This window comes from Schistocerca gregaria, unplaced genomic scaffold (genome assembly GCF_023897955.1).
Source record: "Schistocerca gregaria isolate iqSchGreg1 unplaced genomic scaffold, iqSchGreg1.2 ptg000531l, whole genome shotgun sequence".
NCBI lineage: Eukaryota > Metazoa > Arthropoda > Insecta > Orthoptera > Acrididae > Schistocerca > Schistocerca gregaria.
In genome coordinates this window covers 220,001-230,000 of record NW_026061930.1, presented here as the reverse complement: position 1 = coordinate 230,000, position 10,000 = coordinate 220,001, and positions in this window count along the sequence as shown.

Sequence of the window (10,000 nt, the reverse complement as noted above, 5' to 3'; positions counted from 1 at the left end):
CGTTGGCCCTTAACCTAACCCACGTTGGCCCTTAACCTAACCCACGTTGGCCCTTAACCTAACCCACGTTGGCCCCTAACCTAACCCACGTTGGCCCCTAACCTAACCCACGTTGGCCCCTAACCTAACCCACGTTGGCCCCTAACCTAACCCACGTTGGCCCCTAACCTAACCCACGTTGGCCCCTAACCTAACCCACGTTGGCCCCTAACCTAACCCACGTTGGCCCCTAACCTAACCCACGTTGGCCCCTAACCTAACCCACGTTGGCCCCTAACCTAACCCACGTTGGCCCCTAACCTAACCCACGTTGGCCCCTAACCTAACCCACGTTGGCCCCTAACCTAACCCACGTTGGCCCCTAACCTAACCCACGTTGGCCCCTAACCTAACCCACGCTGCACCTTAACCTAAGTTACGCTGCACCTTAACCTAAGTTACGCTGCACCTTAACCTAAGTTACGCTGCACCTTAACCTAAGTTACGCTGCACCTTAACCTAAGTTACGCTGCACCTTAACCTAAGTTACGCTGCACCTTAACCTAAGTTACGCTGCACCTTAACCTAAGTTACGCTGCACCTTAACCTAAGTTACGCTGCACCTTAACCTAAGTTACGCTGCACCTTAACCTAAGTTACGCTGCACCTTAACCTAAGTTACGCTGCACCTTAACCTAACTTACACTGCACCTTAACCTAACTTACACTGCACCTTAACCTAAGTTACACTGCACCTTAACCTAAGTTACACTGCACCTTAACCTAAGTTACACTGCACCTTAACCTAAGTTACACTGCACCTTAACCTAAGTTACACTGCACCTTAACCTAAGTTACACTGCACCTTAACCTAAGTTACACTGCACCTTAACCTAAGTTACACTGCACCTTAACCTAAGTTACACTGCACCTTAACCTAAGTTACACTGCACCTTAACCTAAGTTACACTGCACCTTAACCTAAGTTACACTGCACCTTAACCTAACTTACACTGCACCTTAACCTAACTTACACTGCACCTTAACCTAACTTACACTGCACCTTAACCTAACTTACACTGCACCTTAACCTAACTTACACTGCACCTTAACCTAACTTACACTGCACCTTAACCTAACTTACACTGCACCTTAACCTAACTTACACTGCACCTTAACCTAACTTACACTGCACCTTAACCTAACTTACACTGCACCTTAACTGTCACATGTAACGTCACAGGAATGTAGCTTTGCCTAACAGCAACCCTCTGAACATAGTTCACTGCTTGGATCCTCTGGTGTCATGTGTATTTCTTGATGCCATGGTGCGTACCCTCACATAAAGGTCTTTCGAGTGTTGCGTACTTTCTACACAGTCCCGCTAACCACTGGAAGGGTGTACCGCTACAGAACGAATATCGCCCTCCCCTCCTGCCCTTCCAAGCTGGTCGGTCAGGCGTTTGTTTGTGAAATGAGCCTTGCAGCTGTTCAGTTGCATTCGGTTGTCGATGCAGTCAGTGTACGTTGTGGTACGGCCTGTGTGGACTGTCCGCTGATGTACGCGTAACCCACACTGATCATCCGTCGTTACGTACTGAGTGACATAATGTGGCACATGCTTGACCGTACACCGGCTGCGCCCTACAATGGCGAATCATAAGGGCCATATGTTGTGCACGATGCTACTTGTCTCGTCTCCCCATTACAGCGAGATTGCACTGTTGTACGCCGTACAGACATGTGGTAAGTAGGTACGGACGAAAGTATTGCATGTTGGCCCCCCCCCCCCCCCCTCCTCCCTCTGCCGGGAATCAGCGTGAGCCGTCTGTTGATGTAGCGACGAGGGTTTTCCTATTTAATCGTATTGCCCCACACAACATGATAGCACGGTGGACCGCGTTCCACATCTGCGACATGCTACAGAGGCCGGTTGACAGTCGACCGCGCAAGGGACATTGCACACGTGCGCGGACCATCTTCCACGTGTTCTCTCGTGTACATGCCGCAGTGTGTATGTGGGCTGATGTAGCGTGTCGTGACACATAACATGCAGGCATGCCAGAATCGTAGATTTCGCAAATGTAGATTGACGTATACGTTTGCTGCCAAAGATCCGCAAATGAACTGGAAATCAGTTGTTGAGCGGTTGTTCGCGCTGCAGGTGCATCGGTGATAGCGACGATCGGTACATCTGTGAACCGGTTGTTTCGGCGGTACCCGCCATGCCCCCGAACCTGAGTTGGCCATGTGGGTATGAAGCGATACGAGGCTGTGGCTTGGCGGGACAGTCCCCGGCCGGTGAGGGGGGGCCGCCCGGCGTGCTGGCCGCGCGCTGCGTGAGCGCACGCACTACAGCCGGCTGGTGGGGGGCGCCCAGTGGCAGGAGCGCCGGCCGACGGGCCCGGCTGGCGTCCCAGCTATGCGCCGGCGCACCCTGCGCGCGGCGCCAGGCGGCCAAAGTGGGTTCTGTCGAGCCCGGTGCGAAGCGCGGTGGACATCTGCAGTGTGCTGGTCCGATTGCGGACTGTGTGCGTTGAGGATGCGCCGCCGCCCGGCACTCGGCGTCGCGACGCCGTCTGCTGCTCGGTCGCCCCCAGCGGTTCTCGCAGGTGGTTTGTATCGCAGCTCTGCGGACGTGTTGGCGCGTGCGCTGTGCTGGGAGAGTTCGCTTCTGCACCCAAGTGGGGCTTTGCCCTTCTGTGGCGCTGGCGTTGGAGCTGCCGGTCACCGTAGGTGGCGCGTGTTGTTTCCCGCCGGCAATGCCACGACAGCACGCTCCCGGGCCTCTGTCGGCAGCGGCAAGCTCAGTTGGGAGCACGGGTGTTCGCACTGAAAGCGTCTACTCGCCTATCTCCGGGCGATTGCGCCTCTCTCGAACCCGACCAAGTACTTAGGACGGCGCTGCGCGCCGCCGGGACCTGAGAGGGTTTCGAGGTGTATCGTGCAGGGGAGCTCAGCCTCCTCCTGTTTGCAGAATAATTGAGCGGACGCTTGCGTGTTCGCGCGGGCCCTCGGGACACACTCCCGGGCGGCCGGCTGCTCAGCTCTCGTTGACGCAGCTCCCTGGTTGATCCTGCCAGTAGTCATATGCTTGTCTCAAAGATTAAGCCATGCATGTCTCAGTACAAGCCGCATTAAGGTGAAACCGCGAATGGCTCATTAAATCAGTTATGGTTCCTTAGATCGTACCCACGTTACTTGGATAACTGTGGTAATTCTAGAGCTAATACATGCAAACAGAGTCCCGAGTCTGGCGTGAGGTCGGTCGCTCGACGGCGCGTTCGGCGCGGGCCCACCCGTAGCCGGCGCGCCGTAAGGCACGGAGGCTCGCACTGGGGCGTATCGCTTCCAGACGGGCGTGCCGCGGCAGTCCTCACAGGGGAAGTGACGCGTCTCCTATAGCCTCTCCTTCCCAAGTGGCTCTTTCCGCCTTCCCGTGGTGCCAGACGTTAAGCTTGGCGTTTTGCCTTGCGACAAAAGGGAGAGCTGCGACCCAACCCGATGCGAAAGCGAAGGGTGCATGGCACAGGGGGAGCTGTGTCGAGGGACGAACATCTGTCCCTTCTTTTCGCAGGGCCCAGACCAGCAGGAGCTCTGCATGCCGGCGACTTCGTTTGTCGGCGTGGGATCGCGGCGCGAGTCGGCAAGGGTGCCTCGCCGCGCCCCTGGGTAACCGGGGCGTGTTCTGCCAAACCCAGGAGGTGGTGACATCGCCTGGGCCAGGTTAACTGGGTCCAGACCGCCGAACGTCTGGGGGACCGGCCCGCCACCTGAGTAGGAGTGGGTCCTTGGCCGAAAGGTGGAAACTCGGGCTAGTAGGCGGCGAAGGACGAGAGGTGCATCCGCCTCTCCGGAGTGCGGGGTGCAGTTGCCGAGGAGCGTCGCGTGAAATCGCCGATGATGAAGCCATCGATGGGGACCAGTGCGCTGGCGACGGCGCGCTGAACCCAGCAGTTCGAGAAGGCCCTTGACCTTGGGGCGAGGTCGGTGGGCGAGCTGCAAGAAGTCCCCCCCCATGCCAGAGGAGCCGGTCCGGGGTAAGAGACGGGCTCCCAACTTTTTTCACTCGTCTACATCATCATGGCTGAACAAGAGACGAGTGACTCGAGTGTGCATTCGAGGTGTTCGATGCCTATTGTTCCTGTCCCAGAAGAGGGCCTGGGGCAAAACGTGGAGAATGTAACTGACTGGCACAACAGAATAAATCAATTACTGGACTCTAGTATAAAGAACGGCAAAATAAGCAATACTGCTGTCCTGTCGATCAAAAAGGAGCTTGCCGCCTGGGCGATCGCTAGCGCAAAGCTCGAGGGGCGGCTTGAAGAACTAGAAAAAGAAAACGAGCGTCTACGTAAACAGCCGACAAAAACATGGGCTGGTGTAGCTGCGCAAGCGGCTCCAAAAACGCAAACCACAAAAGAGACAATCGCCAAGGTGTCGAAAAGGCCGGACACGGCGGTCTTCTTGAGACCCCTGTCCGGACACGATACTAAGAAAGTACAAGAAATATTCACCACAACGGTGAACCCTGCAAAAGAAAAAATTAAAATAAACAAAGTTAAGGCAACAAAAAATGTGGTTATTGTAAATGTTGCTACAGAAGAAGACAGGGAAAAAATACTTAATCACACAAAGCTTAATAAGGTAGTGAAATGCGAACCGCCTAAAAAGCGGAATCCGCTGGTGATATTATATGATGTACCTGTGGCAATAGAGGAAAATGAGATATACGAAGCCATAAAAGAACAGAACTTCGAGGAAATGAATATGGAAGCATTCAAAAATGAGTTTAAGTTGCGCTTCAGAACGGGACCCCGCGATCGTGATGTTGTCCATCACGTCGCGGAAGTCTCGGGGAGTATGTGGCGCAAACTGACCGCTATGGGCAGAATCTATATGGGGTTTCACGCAATCAATGTGAGGGACTACCTGGTGGTTCCCAGATGTCATAACTGCGGTGATCTGGACCATGTCCACAAGCATTGCGAGAGGAAGCCGGCCTGCTCCAGGTGTGGGGCAGAAAACCACACAAGGAAAACCTGTTGTAAAACAGGGATATGTATCCCTTGTGTGAGAAGAGGAAAGAAAAGTTGCAATGCTACTGGAAGGAACTGCCCTACATACAGGATGCTCGAGCAACGGCTTATAGCAAGAATAGACTATGGCTGAGTCTGTTCCTGCATCCAGGAAGCCCAAAAGGAAGTCGCCCAGTAAGAGGATAAGGGATGCGTTGAGAGCAAGCAGATTTAGAGAACTTCTGCGGAAGTTCAACAATGCAACTACTGGAAAAGTGCAAATGGTAGACATAGGGATTCAAACAGACCCTAGTGGGCAGAAGGACGCACCCTCTCCTCCAAGCTGGGGAAGAAGGTCGATTACAGATCATGAGCGACCAAAAGGGCATCCTGTGGTAGGGAGTTTGACTTTCCCGATAATCAAAGACAACACAGCTGATGAAGGGAAAATACAAATCAATGATGTGAGCAGTACGAGTACGTTGAAAGATCCACCCTCCTTTGGAGGCATGGGCGTGGATCCAAGGAGGATTTACCCAAATTTGGAACAGGCATTGCAGCTATCGCGCCTGGAGGAGCCGGCTGTCCTCACCACCGCTTTAAGGCATGTGGTGCGTGTTGGCCATGAATATGGTAGAGACGTCACCTTTTCGGTAATGGAGGCTGTAGATAGAATACAGCTCAAGACAATGAATCTCCCCACTGACTTTGGAGCCCTACGTGACTTGGTGAAAAAAGTATTCGAAAGGCGAAACGAAAAATTTGATCTGGAAGAACTATATCACCAGTCTGTAATTACAAATGGAAGGCTTGCACACGACTGGAATAAGACCTGGCCAGAATCGCATATTAGAACATACTTTTCCACTGAGCCTTATAAACGTAGGGCAGATTAACTGTCATAACAGCAGACTAGTCACGCAGGAACTCCGGAAGGTGGTGGAGGAGAGGAGACTTGACATACTCTGTCTACAGGAGCCATACTCTCAAGCTGGACGGATCCCCTTTACAGCTGCCAACTGGCAAATAACTCATAGCACAGGTGAGCCAAAAGCTGCAATCATAATTATCAACAAGGCACTGAGAGTTACAGTGCTTACACAGCTTTCTGATGACCACTGCAATGTCGTGGAGTTGCAATCACCCATCGGGGTACTGTACATCATTAATATGTACTTCCAGTACGGAAGGGAGATTGATGAGTTCTTAGACAAACTAACTCAGATAACCACGGCACTGCAGGGGCGGAGAATAATAGTCACAGCAGACATAAATGCAAAGTCCCCCCTGTGGTTCAGCGGCACAAGAGATGAACGTGGAGAAAAGGCTGAAGAGACCATCATGGCCCTACAGCTCATGGTCGCTAACAAGCAAGGGCACCCCCCTACCTATGCAGGTGGCGGGGGAGAAGGTACCAATATTGATATTACCTTGGTAACGCCCAACGCTGCAACCAAGGTAATTGATTGGAAAGTATGGGAACACATGACAACAAGTGACCACAATCTGATTACCTTTTCACTGGGAGACAAGGAGTGCCGCTGGGACATGGGGTGGGAGCTGCAATTCAACTACAATAAGGCCGACTGGGATCGCCTGGCGAGAGAGTGTGACATTCCGACATGGCCGGAGGGTGACGTAAACGTGGAGCTATACGCCGAAGAACTGGTGAGTGCAGTCAACAGAGCGGTGAAAGCAGCTGTACCAACCAGGAGGAGAGCCGTCGCGGCCTCCCCAACACCATGGTCGACAGAACTAGAACAGATGCGCCAGTCTGTAAGGAGGGCTAGGAGGTACTACCAGCGGTGTGCCGTCTGGAGGGAAAAACAACGATGGCTACAAATTTACAGAGAGGCGAAGGACCATTTTCAACAGGAGCTCAGGGCAGTCCGACTTGCAAGCTGGGAAAAATTTGTTTTAAATCAACTCGCCACAGACCCATGGGGTACCCCTTACAAACTAGTACGGGAGAAAATAAGATCGCCCATGGTGCTGTCCACCGTCAGGAGCGGGGACCGGATGACAGAGACCTGGCAGGAAACTGCCGAGGTCCTTCTCCGGGTCCTGCTGCCTGATGATGTGGAAGAAGAGGATACAGAAGTACAAAGGCTGATCAGGGAGGAAGACCGACAAGATTATGAAAACAACAGTATGGTCTATCCCTTCTCAGAAGAGGAGGTCGAAGCCCAGATAAAAGCCCTCAAAAAGGGGAAGGCTCCTGGACCAGACGGTATCACAACGGAAGTGGTGCAGTTCCTGGCTCCCCAGCTGGTGGCACCTCTCACCAAGTTGTACAATGAGTGCTTGAGACTCAGAAAATTCCCTAACACCTGGAAGAAGGCAAATGCTGTAATACTCAAGAAAGGCCCAGATAAGGACCCAAAAGAAGCCAAATCATACAGGCCCATCTGCCTACTAGACATACTGGGGAAACTTTTTGAGAGGTTGCTGGCAGACAGACTGGCTGCACATCGTGTGTTGTGTGGGATGTGCGACAGGCAATTCGGTTTCCGGTCGGGGAGATCAGCGTCTGACGCTATCGCCCTTGCCGCGGAGGTCTGTGGCTCAGCCCCGCACAAATACATTGTTGGCATCATGGTGGATATCAGCGGCGCCTTCGACAATCTGTGGTGGCCCTCGCTCTTCTCTCGCTTGCGAGAGAAAGAGTGTCCAGGGCCGCTATATGGTTGTTTTAGGAGCTACTGTGAGGGAAGGGAGGTCTGGCTATCGTCCCCTAGCGGGAGGGTTAGAAAGAAGATTACAAAGGGGTGTCCACAGGGCTCTGTCCTTGGGCCACTCTTTTGGGACATAACAATGGAACCACTCTTAGAAGATCTGCAGAATAGCGAGGATGTGCTAGAGGGCATAGCCTACGCAGACGACCTCCTTCTGTTGGTTGGCGGCCGCAGCCGCGAAGAACTGGAACCGAAAATTGAGAGAGCAATTTCTATCTTGACCACATGGTGTCACAGAACAAAAATGACTATATCACCCAGTAAGTCTACATATCTGTTGCTCAAGGGACAACTAGTTAGGAACCCGACGGTGAGAATAGACGGCTCGCCAGTGCTTCGGCGACGTGAGGCCCGGTACTTGGGCGTAATCGTCGATGAGAGATGGAACTATACATCGCATGTTGACACAATAACACAGAGATCCCTAGAAACACTGAATAAACTCATTGGCATAGGACACAAGCGGTTTCACTTACCACCAGACCTAATCAAACTATATCATAACAGCATACTGACCTCCATTGTGGGATACGCGTCAGGAGTCTGGGCTCACAGGCTCACGAGGGTCATGCCTGCCATGGCCGTGAGGAGAGTGCAGCGGAATATGCTCCTGCGCTCTGTAGGAGCATATAGAACAACACCAGGGGGGGCGCTATTAGTACTCATGGGGCTGTGTCCTCTGGACATTAAAATAAGAGAACAGGCGGCATGGTACTGGGCCAAGAAAGGCAACAGGGATAAAATGATTGAAATAATGGGGATCTACACGGGCTTTAAATCGGAAATCAGAAATAGGGGGGAAGAACTTTGGCAAGAGCAATGGGATGCGGACGACACAGGTCGGAGAACGCATGAACTGCTGCCAAATATTAAGGAGCGCTTACAGCTCAGATATTTCAAGCCATCAAGAGGACTTCTGCACTTCCTCACTGGACATGGACCCTATCCAGCATACTTATGCAGATTCGGGAAACGGGCTACACCAGCGTGCGACTGTGGGGCCCCACAGGGCACCCCAGACCATGTGGTGTATGAGTGCCATCTCTTTGACGAAGTAGCATCACAACTCAGACTCCAACTACCAAATCAAGACACGTACCACTTACTCAGGCGCGAGGATCACTTTCAGACTTTAAATAATCTTGCGAATGAGATCTCGGGCAAAATATTAAAGGACTTTCTTAGGAACAATCAAAATTAACCCGAAACTGACAAACACACCTGACCAGACCTAAGTGCACCCGTCCCTTTCCGCCGGACGTGGAATTTGGCCAGCCGTCTCACGGCTGGGATCCGCCACGCTCCTGGACCAGGAGGAGGGTGCACATTTCTACCGGATTTGACTAACACACCGAAATTGACAGTAGAGTAGGAATAGGTTAAGAAGTAGGATAAGTTAGGATAATACCTTAGTATAAACTGCAGCGGTTCAAACGTCTTGGGCCAGCCCGGTGCCAGGGGCATGCCCACTGGGATCAGCTCAGTGGGCCCGGCCACAAACAGTAGGTTTATACTCACGCTGGCACGTGTGTAACGTTGCAGTTAGATTAAGTAGGTTAATATTAGAAGTAGAAATGCCCATAGCAAAAACAAAAAACTAACTCTAAAAAGTAGGTAATAATATTAAGCAATGAATGCTGTAGTAACTGTATTACTGTATGTAAACAAAGACCCACTAATGCTTCAGGTGGTGGGTTATTCTGTATCATAATATAACATTGGTTAATAAAGATATTTTTTTTAAAAAAAAAAAAAAAAAAAAAAAAAAAAAAAAAAAAAAAACAGAGTCCCGACCAGAGATGGAAGGGACGCTTTTATTAGATCAAAACCAATCGGATTGGCTCGTCTGGTCCGTTTGCCTTGGTGACTCTGAATAACTTTGGGCTGATCGCACGGTCCTCGTACCGGCGACGCATCTTTCAAATGTCTGCCTTATCAACTGTCGATGGTAGGTTCTGCGCCTACCATGGTTGTAACGGGTAACGGGGAATCAGGGTTCGATTCCGGAGAGGGAGCCTGAGAAACGGCTACCACATCCAAGGAAGGCAGCAGGCGCGCAAATTACCCACTCCCGGCACGGGGAGGTAGTGACGAAAAATAACGATACGGGACTCATCCGAGGCCCCGTAATCGGAATGAGTACACTTTAAATCCTTTAACGAGTATCTATTGGAGGGCAAGTCTGGTGCCAGCAGCCGCGGTAATTCCAGCTCCAATAGCGTATATTAAAGTTGTTGCGGTTAAAAAGCTCGTAGTTGGATTTGTGTC